At 41.3% G+C, this 21,482-nt stretch overlaps 1 long non-coding RNA gene across 1 annotated transcript in view; it reads left to right on the top strand.

Annotated features, from left to right (window-relative positions):
- LOC119950060 overlaps positions 1-7,069 on the top strand; it is a 289,948-nt gene extending 282,879 nt beyond the window's left edge. Inside the window, exon 5 of the long non-coding RNA XR_005457332.1 lies at positions 6,849-7,069. This is a non-coding gene — a long non-coding RNA (uncharacterized LOC119950060). The remainder of the gene's footprint in view (positions 1-6,848) is intronic.
- Positions 7,070-21,482: the final 14,413 nt, after the last annotated feature.

Below are 21,482 nucleotides of genomic sequence, written 5' to 3'. Positions count from 1 at the left end.
ATGCCAGGCACTGTACTTAGCACTGGGGTGGACATAAGCAAATCAGGTTGGACACAGTCCCTGTCCCACATGGGGCTCACACTCTTAATCCCCATTTTACAGTTGAGGTAACTGAGTCACAGAGAAGTTAAGTGACTTGCCCAAGGCCACACAGCAGACAATGGCAGAGCTTAGATTAGAACCCAGGTCCTTCTGACTCACAGGCCTGTGCTCTAAAGGATATACTTGGCATACTTAGATGTATAGTCACAGCTCAAATTAAATTAGAAACAGCATGGAATAGTGGAAAGAGCTTGGGTCTGGGAGTAAAAGGAACTGGGTTCTAATCCAGCCTTTGCCAAATGCTTGCTGCGTGACTTTGGGCAAGTCATTTAACTTCTGTTCCTCAGTTCTCCTGTTCTCCCCCAATTCTTAGACTGTGAGCCCCATGCAGTACAAGGACTCTGTCCAACCTAATTAACTTGTATCTAGTCCAGCGCTTAGATCAGTGTTTGATACATACCTAACAAATGCACCTAACAAATGCTATTAAAAAATGTACGAATTGTATAACTTTTCTTTTCAAGCAATTTGCTGGTTGCGAGTGCCTGGGTGTTCATTTGCAAATTTATGTCTAACTCTCCAAATTTGATTTCCTAATTGTAATTGCAGATTGTATCCAATGATTTTTGGAGATTTCTAGACTATACAGAGTTTGAATGCATTAAACAACAGTTAAAAATATAGGCTAGGAAAGTACCTTCTGAAGGTACTGTGATCCAGTGGGACATGGATTGGGTCTGACTTGATGATCTTGCACATATCCACATTAAGCACACTGCACATTGATCTTGCACATTAAGCACAGAACTTAATATGGTGCTTGGCACATAGTAAGCACTTAACAAATACCACGACTATTATTTATATTATTATTATTATTATTAATCATAAAGTGTTGTGACTACAATTTGAAATTCAGGCAAATAAAGAAAAATGAGCAGAAATGTATGAAACAAACTATCTTGCTGCCTATTTGCAGATCTCCTATTGTCTGTGTCAGAATCTACTTCTAAATTTCAATCTGTATGTCTCTGTCAGTTTGTGTCTATGCCCCTATATCTATCTGCTTCTCCTTGTGGCTGCACGAGCATTATCCCATAGTCATATCTGAGAAATTCTTGATTAGGACAATTGGAGTTTCAAACAAGCTGAAGAAAAAGACTAAAAATTGCAAGGAGGGAACATCACGGTGAACTGAGATGAACTATGAGCAGGTACTGTAATTGACTGGAGATGCTGCATGCGGTAAAACTTGTGTTTACATGTTTGCTCAAAAACTGCCAAAAGAAGTGTATTCTGGCAGTCTTTTCTCTGCAGCTGAAGCCACCCTCTTGTCTTCCAAAGTTATAACATGCTTTCTGGAGTTTAGCAATAAGCTTTCATCTGGGACTGGGTAGAAAAATTAGCCCAAGTGGGTCTAAAGCAACTTAACACGAAGAGGATCCTCAGGTGGCATTAAATCACATGAAGAACAATAGTCAAAGGGAGCCAAGACTTTGCTGAGGCTCATGTAGACCTAACATAAAAATACAGAATGGCCCATAGATCACTGGAAGAGGAAACTGTGTTCAACTGAAGTGCCCGGCTACCAGCAGTGAGTGGAAAAATTTTTCCCTGACAACCAGAATGGTCTAAACCATAATGGTTAAGAACAAAGACTGAGTGTGAATCAGCAGCATGGACTCAAAAAAGAGGAGTGCAAACAAGGGTAGCGCTGAGTTGAATTTTTTTAGCAATGAAGAGAATTTCACTTAATGCCAATTCTCATTTAATTACTTTCTCCATTTAGTCAAGCTCAAAATTCCCACCCCAAATCCCCTCTGTGAAATGTTTATAGTCAACCTGGAACTAGGGGCAGTTACAAAGGAAACAACAAGATATGGCTCTTGTTCTCAAGAAGCTTACAATCTGAGAAAAGTAGGATCATGTGATAGATGTAAATCACATATGGCATTTAACCTAAACATTAAAAATGCCTAAGACTGAGGATAATAGGAGCTTATATTCTTTTTGTCCTAAAGAGAGTTGTAATGATCTAATTGATCTAAGGGAGGTAGGGTTAATCTAAAAAGTCTCTACAAATAGGAAGCTTCTTTAGCATCAGAATCTGGTCTATTCTCAAACACTATTGTTCATCTAGTACAGTGCTGTTGGTGTTGTGATAATGATATGAACCTTTAGCCATGATTTAAAAGGGTGGCAAGGTTAGTTTACCAAAGAAGAGGAGGGAGAGCATTCCAAACCTAGGAATAACATGTACAATGGCTTAGTGATTGGATGTGAAAAGTTTACTTAGATAGAGTGGAATGCATGAGCAGAGGTGTAGCAAGAGATGATGAGAGCAATTAGCAGGAGGGAAATTGTGGAATGCTACGACGTCAACGGTAAGGAGCTTCGTTTGAAGGTGAGGGAACCTTGGGAGTCATTCTGGCTTTCCAATTAGGTGAATGATAGAATCATATGGATGTTAGAGGAAAATTATTCCTAACTGTGGTAGGAATGGGGAGAAACTAGAACTGGGAAACCGGCTGGGAGATTGCTGCAGTGCTATAAGAATGCAGAAGGAGAGGCAGATCTGTGAGATACTACTGAGGGAGAATTGGCAAGACTCGGAAACTCACTGGGTGTGGAAGGTGAATGAGAAAGATGAGTCAAAATGACATCAAGGTTACGAGCATGGGGGTCAGGGAGGACAGGGCTCCTATTGTCAGTGATAGAAAATACTCAGTTTTCACCATATCCTGCCCTATAATTTCAGTGAGAATTTTGTCTTCTCATGTAATTTAGTCAATCATATTTATTGAGAGCTTACCATGTGCAGAGATGGGGAGTACAATATAACAGTATAACAGAAGCATTCCCTATCCACAACAAGTGAATCAGAACAGCTGCTTGGATCATTTTTTCCACAAAAACATTCAGGCCATGTTTCTTCACTCCTCATGAAACTCCAGTGGTTGTCCAACCACCTCTGCATCAAACAAAAACTCCTCACCATTGGCTTCAAAGCACTCAATTACCTTTCCCCCTCCTACTTCACTTCGCTACCTTCCTACTACAAGCCACCCCACACACTTCTCTCCTTTAGTGCTAACCTTCTCACTGTACCTCCAACTCATTTATCTCACCGCAGACCCCTTGCCTATGTCCTGACTATGGCCTGGAACACCCTCCTTCCTCAGATCTGACGGACAGTCACTCTCCACCCCTTCAAAGCCTTATCGAAGGCACATCTCCAAGAGGCTTTTCCTGACTAAACCCTCTTTTCTTCTTCTTTCATTCAGTCGTATTCATTAAATCATATTTAATCTTCTCCCATTCTCTTTTGCATCACCCTGACTTGCTTCTTTATTCATCCCCCCTCCCAGCCCCACAGCACTTGTGTACATATATATGATGTATTTATGTTAATATCTGTCTCCTCCTCTAGATTGTAAGCTCATTGTAGGCAGAGAACGTATCTGTTAATTGTTATATTGCACTCTCTCAAGTGCTTTGTACAGTGCTCTGCACACAGTAAGCACTCAATAAATATGATTTAATGAATTAATGAACAGCAGAAAGGGAGGCTTCTGGGAAAGGATGGTTCAGGCCCCAAATTACACACTAGCTTGTCTTGTACTTGCAGAAAATCGAGACCCCCGTATGGGTAGCTCAGAGTTGTAGTTGATGACACAGGTCACGTCAGAACAAAGGTTATACACAAATAGGGACTGCTTTGATTAAAGACTCAGCTGATCTCCAGTGAAGAGAATTTGGAGTATCTTTGTCTAGGAGAGGGCTGTTCACCCACTAGTGTTTGCAATAGCTTGGGGCCTAGATACTAGACTAGATGTTCCACCCACTGAAAGTGACTCATAGGATCATACCACGGAATTTCCCACTCTTATGTCTTCTCAGGACGAGGAAGCCTAATTAGTTGAATTAGCTCCTGTTCTTTCAGAGGATAATATGTGAAGGGGCTCATGGAAGAGAAGTGAAGGCATTTGTTGCCGTTGTTTTTAAAACCCAAGAGGGAAATCTGGGAAAATGGTACTTCATTTTCAAGCTCAACTGTAGAATAATGTAAAAAGGGTGAATGTCAGCATTTAATTGTACTGGGGCAAGCAAGAGCTTTGAAAGATCATTGTAAAGGAGAAGGAAGTGTGGGCTGACATATACCATCAGGTGATATTTAGATATGGAAAACACCTGGACCTATGACTAGGTTTATTAGATCATTTGAACATAAACAAATGCCTTTCCACAGCTGTCCCTGTTTACTCTTACTCTTTGGGTGCATGTCTCTATTAGGAAATCAAAATCAAGCTGCCTGCTTCAGAGTCCAGCAATTGGGACTCTACTGCCCAGAATTACTCTGATCGCCACCTTTAATTGCATGAAGAGAAAGCACCAGCTGGTTTTACAGAGGGAGCTGATATATCGTTCTTCAGTCCTCCGAGATTTGGTCTGCTGCTATTAGCAGAAACTGGGAATGGAAAAATAAAATGTGAAAAACACAGGGAAAGAACACAGTCATCGAGATGATGTGTACTGTCCCTGCCATACAAACTATTTGGGAAGTTTGTTAAGCAAGATGCTTGTCCCAGAAAGGGTCAAAAAATCCCCCTACTCACACCTTGTGTCACACTATGGATTGGTCAGTACTCGAGTGAAGAAAATGAGAAGCTCCTGAAGCAAGAAAAGCTTACACTAGAACCCATCATTTGACCCTTTTTACTATCAAACTATCAGATTCCAAACCCTAGGATGAGGTTATATTGTACTCTCCCGAGTGCTTAGTACAGAGCTCTGCACACAGTAAGTGCTCAATAAATATGATTGAATGAATGAATGAAAGTAGTTTTCAAGAAGGACTTTGTGTAGATATCGATAAGCAGCATGGCTCCATGGAAAGAGCCCAGGCTTTGGAGTCAGAGGTCATGGGTTCAAATCCTGTCTCTGCCAATTGTCAGCTGTATGACTTTGGGCAAGTCACTTCACTTCTCCGTGCCTCAGTTACCTCATCTGTAAAATGGGGATTAAGATTGTGAGCCCCATGTGGGACAACCTGATCACCTTGTATTCCCCCAGTGCTTAGAACAGTGCTTGGCACAGAGTAAGCACTTAACAAATACCCCTCCCAAAATAATCAGCCTGCACTGAAAAATGAGAAGAAAAATGAGAAAAGTGACAAGGAGGAGATAGTGCAATTACCTCTAGAGCAATAGGGTGTTCCAAGCAACCCTCTTCTGTGATTTTTGAAGTAAACCTCTTTCTGCTGAATTGACACTAAAAGTTTAATTCTAAAATGAAATGTTGAGATTAATTTTGAAGACAAAAGTGCTAACACACATACTCCATCCTCACCCACTGAATAGAATCTTCTTAATGGAAGAAAAGAGGAAGGTAGGGGTGGGCAAAGAATAGACCATATACCAGATCCAAGCTATGTCTGAGGAAAGTGGCTCCTACCATGACCCCTTTTATTTGGCTAGTCATGGAAACACTCAATACCCTCCCAGCACACTGCATCTCAGAACCTTGACCTTGAGAACAGTGATGTGTCAAGGATTGTGAGCCCACTGTTGGGTAGGGACTGTCTCTCTATATGTTGCCAACTTGTACTTCCCAAGCGCTTAGTACAGTGCTCTGCACACAGTAAGCGCTCGATAAATACGATTGATGATGATGATGATGAGCGAATCTGCAGCTGATGCAGCAACATATAATAGGTTGCTAATAATTTTCCAAAAAAATGTATTAGAATTATTGAGAGAATTATTCTCTCAAGGCCACTGACAGCTTGCACTTTTTATGAATCTAATAGTAATAATTCTGGTACTTGCTAAGGGGTTACTATGTGCCAAGCACTGTTCTAAGCACTGAGATAGGTACAAGGTAATCAGGTCAGGCACAATCCCTGTCTCACATGAGGCTCACAGTCTAAGGGGTAGGAAAGAATAGGTATTTCATCCCCATTTTACATATGAGGAAATTAAGGCCCAGGGAAGCGAAGTGACTTGCCCAAGGTAACAGAGCAGGCAAGTGGCAGAGCCAGGATTAGGACCCACGTCCTCTGACTCCCAGGCCATGCAGCTTCTCTGAATAGAGTCTAGGCTAAATGCAGAAGGATTTTCCAGTTGTTGGTCTTTAATCTTCAATTTATCCTTAATTTGGTTAATGAAATCATGTCATCCTTTTACTTCACCTTTTCCTAATTCTGTGGTGAATATTTGCTTTTATGAGTAATGGAAAATAATGTCAGATGGGTAAAATTCAGATGAAGAGTATTTGCTCCTTTCATTTTCCATTTCTTCCTTCTACTAAAATTCATGGGTTTCATATTCCCTAAAAAACAATTTAAAAAGCATATAAAAGTGACTATTTTTGCACATAACCAGGAAATGAAGGACAATGAAAGAAAGTTCTTTTCCAGACATGAACTAATGCATGTGCTGAGCAGTTTTTCCAAGTTTGGGGAGCTAGCTTGATTTTGTGCTAATCCTTAATGAAGGCATATTGCAAATCCTTATTGTTAATATCGGTGTCAAGCTCAATTTTCTTAACATCAATAGAGTAAAAAAGGAACTGAAATGTTTGATGCCAATTTCACAAACAAAACAAGGGTAATAAAAGAGCACTGTCAGTTCTCTTGCATTTCGGCATATCATGGGACTGAAGTAACGTTTCATTTAAATGTTACCTTTGGGTTTTTTACTAACGTAATTAAAATTGATTCTGTCATTTGGAATTTCTCTGAGTAATTTGTCTAGTTCATTGCAAATGACAGAACAGAGCTCTTCATTATTGTTTTTCTCTTCCAGGAGCTATATAAGTCTGTATATTCCATCTTTCATGCCCCACAACTCTCTACACAAACTGCAACCAAGAGGGCAGAGAAAGCAATGAAGCAAATTCCCTGTCACCCCTATACCTACATAAAGGAAAAATGGATGTGCTTACAACATTCTTATTAAATAATCAATTAGTTGAAGGAAACAATAGCTAATTTAAAAATAACTGTGATGTTAAAAGTCCCATCTAAGTCAGGTTACCTACACAGAATGACCTTATTTTATTGTCAGTCCTTGTTGCTATCTGTCTCTGCAAAGGAAACCTTAATAATCTGCAGTACAGTGCTTTGTACACAGTAAGTGCTCAATAAATGTGATTGAATGCATGTCTTCTTGTCTCTCTGCTTCAAGAGCACAGTGGCCATTATACAGGAGTTACTGAATGACTGTTGAAGACTTAACTTCCTAGCCTTCAAATACCACCTTTACATAGTTGATTCACAAATCTACCTCTCCAACCCTGACCCCTCTTCTCTGCCATCTCACATGTTTTCCTGCCTTCAAGTCATCTCTACTTGAATGTCCCACCAACACCTCAACTCAACATGTCCAAAAGAGAACTCCTCATCTTCCCACACAAGTCTTGTCTGTCCCTCACCAAATTTCCTATCACCATAGACAGTACCATCATCCTCCCTGTCTCACAAGCCCATAACCTTGGTTTATCCTCAACACATCTCTTTCAACAACCTAAATATTCATTCATTCATTCATTCATACAATCATATTTATTGAGGACTTACTGTGTGTAGAGCACTGTAGTAAGTGCTTGGAAAGTACAATTCAGCAACAGAGACAATCCCTGCCCACACCAGGCTTATAGTCTAGAAGGGGGGAGACAGACATCAAAACAAGTAAACAGGCATCAATGTAAATAAATAGAATTATAGATATATACACATCAGTTTGTCACCAGATCCTGTAAGTTCTATCTTCACAACACCTCAATAATATACCCCTTCTCCATCCAAACTGCTACTACACTGATCCAAGTATTTATCCTATCCCACCTCAACTACTGTATCAGCCACCTAGCTGACTTCCCTGCTTACAATCTCTCCCTCTTCAGTCCTTACTTCACTCTGCTGCCTGGATCATTTTTCCAAAAAAAATCCTTGATATGTCTCCCCACTCCTCAAAACACTCCAATGGTTGCCTATCCATCTCCACATCAAACAGAAATCATCATCATCATCATCATCAATCGTATTTATTGAGCGCTTACTATGTGCAGAGCACTGTACTAAGCGCTTGGGAAGTACAAATTGGCATCACATAGAGACAGTCCCTACCCAACAGTGGGCTCACAGTCTAAAAGGGGGAGACAGAGAACAGAACCAAACATACCAACAAAATAAAATAAGTAGGATAGAAATGTACAAGTAAAATAAATAAATAAATAAATAAATAGAGTAATAAATATGTACAACCATATGTACATATATACAGGTGCTGTGGGGAAGGGAAGGAGGTAAGACGGGGGGATGGAGAGGGGGACGAGGGGGAGAGGAGAAATCCCTTACCCTTGGCGTTAAGGCACTCAATCAGCTCTACCCCCATTACCTTATTCCACATACAATCCAGCCCTCACACTTTGCTCCTTTAACTCCAACCTACACACTCATACCTCGATCTTGTCTCTTTCTGTTGAACTCTTACTCATGTCCTTCCTCTTGTCTGGGACTCCCTTCCTCTTCATATCTGACAGACCACCACTCTCCCCATCTTCAAAGCTCTAGTAAAATTCTATCTCCTTGAAGAAGCTTACCCTGACTAGCCTCCCATTTCCACACCCTATTTTCCTCCCTTCTGCATCACCTATTCACTTGGGTCTGAACCCTCTAAGAATTTTGATACTGACCCCACTCCCAGCCCCACAGCATTAATGAATATATCATTATACTCTGAATTTATCCTCTCTGTGACTTTGTGTCTGTCTTCTCACTAAATTGTAAGTTCCTGGACAAGAGGGATCAATCATATCTACCAACTCTGTTATACTGCACTCTCACCACAAGGTAAGTACAGTTTCTCTGCACACAGTAAGTGCTCAGTAGTAAGCACTGCTGAAAAGCAGCATTGCCTAGTGGATAGAGCATGGGCTTGTGAGTCAGAAGGACCTGGGTTCTAATCCCAGCTCTGCCACTAGTCTGCTGTGTGACCTTGGGCAAGTCTCTTCTCTTCTTTGTGCCTCAGTTATCTCATCTGGGGATTAAGACTGTGAACCCCATGTGGGACAGGGACTGTGTCCAACCTGATTAGCTTGTATCTATCCCAACACTTAGTACAGTGCCTGACACATAGTAAGCACTTAACAAATACCATAAAAAATAACTACCATAGATTGATTGATGTTTTCGATAAAGAGCTTCCTGGTTGATCAGCTTCCAAGTTCCTTGTTGCAGCATCAAGCATTAGAGTATTAGACCTTCCACATAACCTGTATCAACAAATCCATTTTAATGAGTGATAAACACTGTGATAAGTATTTGGGAGGACATATCAGTAGCAAGACATACATTCAGTTCCTCAAGGAGCTTACAATTTAATGAGGGGAAAAAGACAAAATTAAATTATTTGCAACCTGTGGGCAGAAGTTGGTACACTCTGCGAGAAGGTTGTCACCATTTGTGGCAATTCCCCACTAGGAAGAGGAAATCTAAAGCTGTGTGAGACAAGTTGGGAGATAGGGCTATCTGAGACAGGTGCCTGAGCAGCATCAGTAACAATAATAATAATTATGGTGCTTGTTAAGCATGTACATGTGCCAAACCCTGTTTTAAGCACTGGGGGAGATAATAATTAATCAGGTTGGACAGAGACCCCGTCCCACATGGGGCTCGCAGTCCAAGTAGGAGGGACTAGGATTAAATTCCCAATTTACAAGATGGGATAACAGACACAGAGAAGTTAAGTGACTTGCCTAAGGTCACACAGTAGACAAGTGGCAGAGCTAGGATTAGAACCTAGGTCCTCTGACTCCTAGTCCCGTGCTCTTTCCACTAGGCTATGCTGCTTCATGTGAACCAGATGGGACATAGATAGACTCCCCTTCAGAACCCCAATTAGTGCTCCCACTTTTCCTTCTGAAGAAGTTAATTTTGCAGAAGGTTTTCCAAACTTCCAGTGGCATATGCTCACAAGGGACATTCCTTGATAAGACTGTTTTGAGTTTGATAAGGCTGAATTTTTTAAAGCACCTTTTTCTAGTCCCATGACCATTCTGGTAAACAGTGCAGTCTTATACAGGGCTTTTCAGAAACCTAGGCTGTCACCAAATGCCTCTTCCATGTTCAATATACCAGTAAAAGGGATGTCTATTTTGCATTGGATTTTGTTTAGGCTAGGACAAAATTTGAGTTGATTGTCCAGTCACAGTGATGATGAACTGTGCTGAGCCATCCACAATTCCTTATTTGGCTTCCAATAGTCATAAAGGCAGTTGTCTGGGATTATGAGCCAGGCCAGACTGCCTTACCAGAGAATACTGGGAAAATCCAGTTTGGGTCAATCTGGGCTGATCTGGTTCAGTCAAGTTCAACTGAATGCCTTATCTTCCCACTCAAACCCTGTCCTCCCCCTGTATTTCCCACCATTGTAGACAATCCTCCTTATCTCACAGGCCTGTAGCCTTGGCAGTGCTCTTGACTCATCTCTCATTCCACCCACTTATTCATTCTGTCACCAAATCTACCTTCACAACATTGCTAAAATATGCTCTTTCCTCTCCATCTAAACTGCCATGATGCTGATCCAAACACTTATCCTACCTTGCCTTGACTACTACATCAGCCACCTTGCTGACTTCCCTACTTCCTGTTTCTTCCCACTCCAGTCCATACTTCACCCTATAGCATGGATCAAGCGCTTAGTACAGTACAGTGCTCTGCACACAGTAAGCGCTCAATAAATACGATTGATGATGATCATTTTTCTAAAAAAATGTTCAGTCCATGTCTCCCCACTCCTCAATAGACCCCTCTAGACTGTGAGCCCATTGTTGGGTAGGGACCGTCTCTATATATTACTGACTTGTACTTCCCAAGCTCTTAATACAGTGCTTTGCACACAGTAAGCAATCAATAAATATGACTGAATGAATGGCCTTAGAACAGTGCTTGGCACATAGTAAGTGTTTAACAAATGCCATTAAAAAAAAAGAGCCTCCATTGGCTGCCCACTCATCTCTGCATCAAACAGAAACTCTTTACTGTTGGCTTTAAAGCACTCAATCAGTTTGCCCCAATCTACTTTAACTCACTGATCTCCTAGTTCAGCCCAGCCCTCACTCCTTGCTCCTCTAGTGCCAGCTTACTTACTGTGCCCCAATCTTGTCTATTTCACTGCCGACCCCTCTCCCACATCCTCCCCCTAACCTGGGATTCCTTCCCCCTCCATATACACCAGACCACCACTCTCTTCACCTTCAAACTATTATTAAAGTCACAGCTCCTCCAAGAGGCTTTCCCGGATTAGACACTCTTTTCCCCAACTTCTTCTCCTTCCTGCATCATCTGTGCACTTGTATATGTGACCTTTGCCACAGATATTTGCCCCAACCACAACCCCACAACACTTATGTACATATCTTTAGATTATATATTATGCATAACTTATGAGAAGCAGCGTGGCTCAGTGGAAAGAGCACGGGCTTTGGAGTCAGAGGTCATGGGTTCAAATCCCGGCTCTGCCAATTGTCAGCTGTGTGACTTTGGGCAAGTCACTTAACTTCTTTGAGCCTCAGTTACCTCATCTGTAAAATGGGGATTAAGACTGTGAGCCCCACCATGGGACAACCTGGTCACCTTGTAACCTCCCCAGCACTTAGAACAGTGCTTTGCACATAGTAAGCACTTAATAAATGCCATTATTATATTATTTATATTAATGTCTGTCTGCCCCTCTAGACTGTAAGCTCATTGTGGGCAGGGAACATGTCTGCTAACTCTGTTGTATTGTACTCTCCCAAGCTCTTAGTTCAGTACTCTACACATCATAACTACTCAATAAATAAATACCATTGATTTACTGATTGATAATCTTGACTGTAGCTGGCTCCAAGCCGTTTCTTACTTGTCATTTGGAGAATAGCTGATGGAAGTCAAGGAGCTACTCCTGCCCAAATGCCCCTCCATCTTTCATGCTTTCACACCAGGATCTCCCAGTAATGACTGCAAAACCAGACTAGCCCTGATTAGGAGTGACCTCTACCACCAAGGAATTGAAGATCTCCTTGTGACCTCCTCAGTAGCAGACATGGCTATATTTTCCTCCTCATTTTATGCCATTGTGACACTCACTTCCACAACATAAATGTTTGCGGTTGATACTACTTACCAGAGGGGAAGTTAGTATAGAGAGAACAGATGTTTAGATGAGCATGTAATTCCTTGAAAAGAAATTGAGCAGTGATATGCCAACAGACCACAATATTGGGTTGCGGATGGTGGATTTTTACACGCCAGAAGAGAGGGAGTTTAATCCATTTTCTGAATAGTTGCTTCTTTCCCATATTTTTAATTATTCAACTTAGAAGTTACTATGCTAGGTAGTAGAGTTATTACAGAATTTTGAAACTTCAGTCATTTGAGAAACATGCATTGGCTAAGGCTACAAGGAAGAGCCTTTCTCATACTTGGATTATTTGGTCCATTGCAGAGCCATGCGAGTGAAAAGTTTCAGGGGCAAGGTCAGATACTTAAGTCTTAGAAAAATATATAAACATCTTGAGGCTAATATTAAGAAGGCTAATGACACAACATTCATTCTATTCCTAAAATGTTAAAATGTTAAGTAAATATTATTCTCATATTCCAGAAACCTAAAGTTGCCTATTCTGCACATAGTAAGTGCCCAATAAATACCATTGATTGACTGATTGATGGCACTGCTATCGGAGAAGTGTCCCAGAGAATGAGGACCAGGAACTCAATCTGCCATCATTAATCCGCAAAGGCAGAAAATTAAAGTTAAGGCTGCCCTCTTCAATATTCACTCTGCTGAGTGTGTCTAATATTTTAAAACATTTTCACTTCTATCAGCTGAATTGGATGTCTGGGGTGAACTTCTGAGAATTAATATAGGATTCCTCAATTAATCACCTCTTTTTGTAAAGTCTAAAGTTGTAGGAATCAGACTTCTCTGCCTTTTTATGGAATTTGATTAATAGTCAGTTCTGCTTGTTTTTAATTGAGAAACACTGTTTACACCCATCCTAGAAGGCTACCGAGAATGCTAACTTCTCTCTTGACATTTACCTAGGAAATGGCACTCTGCAAAGTATTTATGACCTGGCTGTATGGAGATTATAATAATTCAAGACCCTTTTGCAACTGAGATTTAAAAAAAACCAACTAAACATCTCATCTTTTAAATTAACCATTTTGTTGACTTTATTATTCAAATTGATTTTTTTTTCCATTCTAAAGTATTCATGTTTATTGGGAAAAACCACTAATACTTTATAGTAGATTTTAATTTTATGCCCTGAGGATTTCTTAATTTTTTCAATAAATATTGTTGTTTAGACTGTTGTTTAGTTTTCTACTACTGTTTTTAACTACTGTTTTGCTAACATCATTATTCTATTATTACAAATAATTATGACATTGGTAACCATGCTTAAAAATTAGCTTGCAGGTCTCACTCTCCATGTAATGCATTTTATTGTGGATTCCAGTGTGGCTGAATGGATTGAGATCATGGTTGACAGTTGTTTCAATGTGGGGGCCAGAAGCTATCACTTCCCTACGGATACCTCTAGTCGCTATTTTAGGGCCAGTATCCATTTGCCCCAGAGACTGGGGCATGTTTGTGAGAATGCAGAAGGCATGGAGAGTGGAGAAGGCCAAGGTGCTCATGGGGACAGGAAATAGGGTTTTCAGAATTTTTCTTTTTTTTTCCTTTGGCCCTTTATCTATCTAGGTAACTGAAGGTCAGTCTCTTCCAGTGCTTAGCACATAGTAAGTGCTTAACAAATACCATTATTATTATTTTAGGTAGGTATGACTTCTAGAGAATTCACAGCTCTGATATGTTATACAAAGGGCCTGCAGTGATTATAATTTCAATACGAAAGGGCTGACAATGATCCAAGCAGGGCAGGACTGGGAAAGGGGAAAAAGAAAGAGGGAAAGGAGGAGGGGAAGAACTCTCTCCCAAGGATCTCTCTCACCACTCTCCCAAGGATCAGGCCTGGTGCTGTGTTTTGAGACCCTAACACGAACACTGTGCCCTGAGAAAAAGGAGGCTCGATTCCATATGCTCTGGACAGAGGAGTTGGTGTGACAGGCCTCCTGCTGCTTGGCTCATGATGGTGGGTGAAAGCCCCTGATGCTCACTTAGAGGTAGGGTCCTACTAGACTACACTGGCTTCAGAACCCCAAGCCTCATGCCAAATCTGGAGATTGTAGTAGTTGCCTCAAAGGTCAGTCACTCAATCATATTTATTGAGTGCTTACTGTGTGCAGAGCACTGGGCTAAGCACTTGGGAGAGTACAATATAACAATATAACAGACACATTCCCTGCCTACAACAAAAGTCGGATCCATAAAGTCATGAGCTCAGAGGACTGGGACCTACATCCCTTTTCTCCTCCTCCGCCCACTCTCTTATCCTCCACCCACTCTCTTATCCTCCTTTTGTGACCTCTACCATCAGCTGAAATGTGCAGGCACTTCAGGTGACCATTTTTTTACCCTTTTGGGTTTTTTAGGCACAAATATGCCCTAAAATGAGAAGTGCATTAGAATCCAAACTTTTGGGACTTCCCCACCTAAATTGAGACTTCTAGTATCCTTAGTTTCAAATCACATCTATTTCTGAGAGACTTCTTATTTGCTTGACATTTACAGCAAGGCAAGGCACTACTCAGAGGCAATTAGGAGAGTAGTGGATAGAGGTAGAGGACTCTCTTCAGATCCCTTCCCTTTCCTTCTCCCCACCACTGACTCTAAAAATTCTTGCAGGATTTCTCAGATAGTGATTTTGGAAAACCATGTCAAAAATAGACTGGAAAGGACTTGTATTTGCTTCAGGCAATAAAATGAACATTTTTAGTAACTGCATATTTTACAAAGCAGCTTTTCAACCACACTGAAAGATGCAATCTAAAATGTAAATTATGTTTGTGATGTAGACCTACTGCCTCACCAGGATTGAGAGATGACCAGAGTAAAACATTCCATTCCATACCATGAGCACATTGAGTTTGGGAAGCAGATTAGTGGCCAGGATTTTCCAGACAATAATCCCCTCCTCCTTCAGGCTCCATAAGACAGGGCAGCCAGTTCTGATACTATTTGCTGTATCCAGAAAATCTGAATTTTTCGGATATATGGAGTGATACAGATGTTGAATGCCAAAGCAATTCAACAAAATTAGCATGATCAAGTGGATAAAGCATGGATCTGGGAGTCAGAGGACTTGGGTTCTAATCCTGAATCTGCCACTTGCCTGCTGTGTGTCTCAGTTCTCTCAACTGTAAAATGAGGATGATACCTCTTCTACCTTATACTTGACTGCCCTAGAGCCTAAAAGAGAGCCTGACACATAATTAACACTTAACAAATACCACTGAAAAACAAAAACAACACACCACTACAACCACCACTGTATTACCTAAAGATTAAGAGGCATGCAAACAGTTCCTATTGTATACCCCCAATCCACATTGAATGGGTGGGAAGTGAACATCTGATATCTATCAGTCAATGGTGTCTACACTTGTTTACTGTATGCAGAGCACTGTACTAAGTGCTTGGGAGAGTAGAATACAATAGAATTAACAGATACATTTTCTGTCCATAAGGCACTTATAGTCCAGAAGGGGAGACAGACATTAATGTGACTAAGTAATGCATACTATATAATTTAAAGATATGCACATAAATGCAGTGGAGATGATGATGGAGCAAATATCAAATGTTCAAAGCTCACAAATCCAAGTGCAAAGACTATGTAGAAAGGTGAGTGAGAGGGGGGAAAGAGAGTTTAATTGGGGAAGGCTTCTTGGAGGAAATGTGACCTTAATAATGCTCAGAAGGTGGAGAGAGTGGTGGTCTGGTGTATATGGAGGGGAAGGGAATCCCTGGCTAGGAGGAGGATGTGGGAAAGGGCTTGGCAGCAAGATAGACAAAACTGGGGCACAGTGAGTAAGCTGTCACTAGTGGAGCAAAAGGTATGGGATGGGCTGTAGTAGGAGATCAGTGAGTTAAGGTAGGATGGGATGAGCTGATGGAGTGCTTCAAAGACAATGGTAAGGGGTTTCTGTTTGATACAGAGGTGGATGGGCAGCTACTGGAGGTTCTTGAGGAGTGGGGAGACACGGACTGAATGTTTTTGTTGAAAAATGACCCATGTACCAGAGAAGTATGGACTGGAGTGGGGAGAGACAGAAAGCCAGGAGGTCAGCAAAGAGGCTGGTCCAGTAGTTAAGGCAGGATAGGATGGGCAGAGAATGTGTCTGTTTATTGTTATATTGTACTCTCCCAAGCGCTTACTACAGCACAGTACCAGTTTGGATGGAGAGGAAAGGATGTATTTTAACAGTGTTGGGAAGGTACAACCTAGAGGATTTGGTATTAAGTATGTGGGTGGAATGGGAGAGATGAGTTGAGCCCAATGCCAAGATTACAAGCTTGTGAAATGGGTAGGATAATGATGATGTCTACAGTGATGGCAAAGACTGGAAAAGGACAGGGTTTGCATGGGGAGATGAGTTCAGTTTGGGACATGTTTAGTTTGCGGTGTTGGCAGGACATCAAGGTAGAGATGTCCTGAAGGCAGGAGGAAATGCAAGTTGCAGGGAAGGAGAGAGGTCACGGATGGAGATGTAGATTTGGTAATCATCTACATAGAGATTGTAACTGAAGCACGGGAATGAATGAGTTCTCCAAGGAAGTGGTATAGATGGAGAATAGAAAGGGACCTAGAATTGAGCCTTGAGAGATCCCCACTGTCAGAGGGTGGAAGGCATAATAGGAGCCAGAATAAGAGACTGAGGAGGAGCAGTTAGAGCAACAGGAGGAGAACCAAGAGAGCAGTCTCAGAGGATATAAGTTTGGATAAAGTTTCAAGGAGAAAGAGGGTTGTCTACAGTGTCGAAGGCAGCTGAGAGGTCTAAAAGGATTAGGATTGTGTAGAGGCCATCAGGTTTGGTGAGAAAAAGGTCACTGGTTACCTTGGAGAGGGCTGTTTTTGTGGAGGAAAGGGAGTGGAAGCCAGATTGGAGGAGATCTAGGAAAAATTGGAAGAGAGGTAGTGGAGGCAGTGGGTGTAAACAACTCCTTCAAGAAGTTTGGAGAGAAATGGTAGGAGGGATATAGTGTAATAATTGTGAAGGGAGCCATGAGTTCAAGGGAGGGGTTTTTTTGGATAAGGGAAACATAAGCATGTTTCAAAGCAGTGGGGAAGAAGCCATTGGAAAGTGAATAGTTGAAGATGGCAGTCAAGGAGAGAAGAAGGGAAAGGGCGAGTGCTTTAAAAAAGTATGAAACAATGGGGTCAGAAGCACAGGTGGAGGGGGCAGATTTAGAGAGGGGGAGGGAAAGAGATTTTATCTTGAGTTACTGCAGGGAATATACAGACAGTTGAAGAGGATGAAGGAGGAGGGGGGAATTGGAGAGGAACAGGGGAGATTTTAGGAAAAAATCACACCTGAAGGTTTCAATTTTGTTGATGAAGCGTGTGACCAGGTAATTCGGGGAAAGAGATGGTGGGGGCAGAGAGGGAGGAGGTTTGAGGAGAGAGTTAAATATCTGAAATAGTTTGCGGGGGCAGTGGATATGAGAGTGAACTAGGAAGGAGAAATATTGTTGTTGGGTAGTGTAGAGGACTGAATTGAAGCAGTTAAGAATGCATTCAAGGTGGACAAGGTCAGAAAGATGTATGGATTTCCTCCAACTTGGGCACAGGAGAAGAGGGAGCATATTGTGGTGGTGATCCAGGGTTGCGAGTTAGTGGTACAAGACCGATAGAGGGGCAAGGGAGTTCAGTTCAGTGGAGAAGGTGGTTTTCAGTGTGTAGATTTGTGCACCAGGAGAAGGTAGTTTGGGTATGGAGATCAGATGAGATTATGATGGCTGTAGAATATTGGAGTCAAAAGAACTGAGGTCTCTGGGGAAAAAGGACAGATTTGCAGGGGGTGGGTGTGTGGGTGAGAAGGTTGTGGTCTGACAGAGGAATTTCAGAATTGGTGACAGTAGAGATTGTACAGTTACTAGATATGCAAAATGCTTTATTCTTGAAATATATGGGCATATATGAATGTCTTTAATCCCACTAGATTGTAAGATCCCTCGAGGGCAGGGATCAGGTCAGACAATTCCATTGCATTATATTCTCCCAAGCACTCTGGACAGAGTAAGCACTCAATCAATACCATGGATTGATTGATTTAGATGACACTGATAGTGACTTATTCATGAATGAGACTAACTGAAAATACTGATGCATGATCAACATTCTCTTCTACACATTATGTATATAAGTGGTTTGTTGCTACGCTGATGCATTTGCTCCAAAGAGAGCCTGTGTTTCCAAGACTGCCTCTTAGTATCCCAATCTTCACAAAACTGATTACTGCTCGGACTAGTCTTTCTCATTATACTATAAGCTCTTTGGGGGAAGAAATCATGTCTCCTATACCTATTAGACTCTCCCAATAGCTTAGTACTGTACACAAAGTAAGTGTTCAATAAATACTATCGATTGATTGTTTGATTAGGACTTCATTCTTAGCAATCTGTGTTGGTAATCTTGTCCTGTCATTTCATGTTGAGAATATTTGATAGGTGATGCTGGTAGAACTGCTCAGAAAGTTGTATTCTGAAACAGGTCCAGGTCTCACAGCCATATAGAAAATTGATACTACTAGAGCTTTAGAGACCTTCAACTTATTATGAAGCAGAATACTAATTGTTTCCAAACTCTTGTCAGTTTCCCCAGAGCCATGCTTGATTTTTAAATTATATTTTCTTCTTTTTTGTCTTTCTGTGCATTTTGGGATAGTGTCTGCCTCAGCAGTGCAATTCAAAGACAGTACTAAGTTCAGTGTTGTCAATGAAATAATTTGGTTGTAAATTAGTATACAACCTTAGTCTATACCATTGTGTGATTCATAGTCATCTGATTATTTCCTTGTGTGCCTCAAAAATCCAGGCTTCAGCCCCCTGGAGGTCTTGGCTAATTATCTCACAGACTTTTCATGATTGAACATTGTTGAATAGGAAGAGTTTACTAGAGGATTGTAAATGAAATATTATTCCAGATTTTTCAGCCCTTATTGAGCATACTGACATAGAATAGGATGACGAAACTGTACCTATCACGCAGCCCTGCTTCAGTCTGATGATGCCAAGGTATCTTCAACTCCGATTCAGATGACAATACTAAAACACAATAGCCTAAGAATCTTGGAAACCATACAGGGTAACCAAATTTGCTTTGCAACTCACTGGCACAATGTCACACCAGACAGAAATACACATTGAGCCTCACCAGTTTTTGCATCAATTTCTTCAAAGTCATTCCTTATTGAAATTTTTATGAATATAATTGTCACTAGGTAATGTTCTTCTTTGAAGCTACTCACTCTGAGTAATAATAACAATAATGGTATTTTAAAGTGCTTACTATGTGCTAAGCAATGTACTAAGCACTGGGGTTAATTCAAGATCATCAGGTTGGACACAGCCCCTGTCCCATATAGGACTTACGAGCTATGTAAGAGGGAGGACAGGTATTGAATCCTCATTTTACAGAAATGAATACTGACACTTTTAAAAGTGTAGGATTTTGATGTGGCATGGTCCAAAATAGTGTAAAATAAAGTAGTCTAAAATATAGTCCTCCCTACTGTAGAACAGTCCTAACCTAATGCCACCTGAGTTGCTATACAATTGTAAAGCAAATCATATGTAAAATCTATCATTTTTTTCCAAGAATTCCAGCTCACGCAAATCACAATCCCATTCTTCTGGCGGCTCTCCATATTTTCCATTCAGCCTCATCTGGATGAAATGAAAAAGAGATCAAGGAAAATTTTATCTCCTATTTCAGGGACAGGAGCGAAATATTTGTGTACTAAGGCAAACACGTGTGGGTGAGTAGGGGCTACTGGAGAAAAGAAAAAGAGAAATAGAGAGGGACAAAAATTCTAATACTTGGTAATTCAGATATGCATAAACACATGTATTTAATACACACACACACACACACACGCACACACACACACACACACACATGTAACTCTTCTGCTATGACACTTTGGGCTGGAAAGGCCAGGTCCACTACACTAGAGCATCTTCTTTATGCCTAATTCAAGTACCCACCCAAATCTCCAGGACTCTGATGGGTGCTGGGAGTTCTAATTGGACATACTTACAAACAGAAGCGAAGGGTAGTACATTGAGGCCTACCTAGTAGGACCACTGAAGTACCAACCTAAGTAACCCAGGCAATGTTCAATCAGGGTACCAATTCCAATTACCTATAGACACTACTACCCGAGTAATCGCTTATACAAGAACTCCCTTTAAACTAGCATCAGGTCAATGCCACTGACAAAGGCACTCTCCCTGCAAGACTGGGCACAGGAACTCTTGTTGAAGCAGGCTTAGGGATCAAAGTATCCAAACCAAAGAAGGACTCTCCTTCCAAGAGCAAGAGCAGCTGACTGAATGAGCATAGCCTGCCCTGACACTACTTAATAATAATAAAAATGATGGCATTTGTTAAGCACATACTATGTGCTTAACATACTGTTCTAAGTGCTAGGGAGGATACAAGGTGATCAGGTTGTCCCACGTGGGGCTCACAGTCTTCATCCCCATTTTACAGATGGGGGAACTGAGGCACAGAGCAGTTAAGTGACTTGCCCAAAGTCATCCAGCTGACAAGTGGCGGTGCCAGGATTTGAACCCAGGTCCTCTGACCCTCAGGCCCATGCTCTTTCCATTAGGTCCACACTGCTTCTCAGTAAGCGTGTCTTCTTATAGTGCTTAGTACAGTACTTTGCACACAGTAACTGCTCAATAAATACAATTGATTGATTGAATGAATGAATCATCCTACTGCAGCTCTTCTCTAACATTTTGAAAAGCTGTCAGTAATACTTGTGAGCTGTTAAACTGAAAGAGGTTCTTGCGTGGCTTGGTGGAAAGAGCACGGGGTAGGGAGTCAGAGATCGTGGGTTCTAATCCTGGCTCCACCATTTGTCTGCTGTGTGACCTTGGGCAAGTCACTTAACTTCTCTGGGCCTCAGTTACCTCATCTGTAAAATGGGATTAAGACTGTGAGCCCCACGTGGAACAACCTGATTGCCTTGTATCTCCCCTAGCACTTACAACAGTGCTTGGCACATAGTAAGAGCTTAACAAATACCATTATTAATATTATTCACTACTTTTGCCATGCTGTGGCCAAAAAAATCAATTGTAATTCTAGAAATAGCAAAAGAGCCCTACCTGGACAGTGAGATGCTACTGTGGATCCAAAAGGTCATCTTGTGTTTCTTTTGGCTTATCGTGATGATGGTGGTGTCTTTGAGATCCTGTAACATTTCCTCAATATTTCATATTCTGAGCCAGAGCTTTAAATTTCAA

This window comes from Tachyglossus aculeatus, chromosome X1 (genome assembly GCF_015852505.1).
Source record: "Tachyglossus aculeatus isolate mTacAcu1 chromosome X1, mTacAcu1.pri, whole genome shotgun sequence".
Taxonomy (NCBI): domain Eukaryota; kingdom Metazoa; phylum Chordata; class Mammalia; order Monotremata; family Tachyglossidae; genus Tachyglossus; species Tachyglossus aculeatus.
The sequence above is the reverse complement of the archived record's forward strand: the minus strand, read 5'-3'. Positions and strand labels throughout refer to the sequence as shown.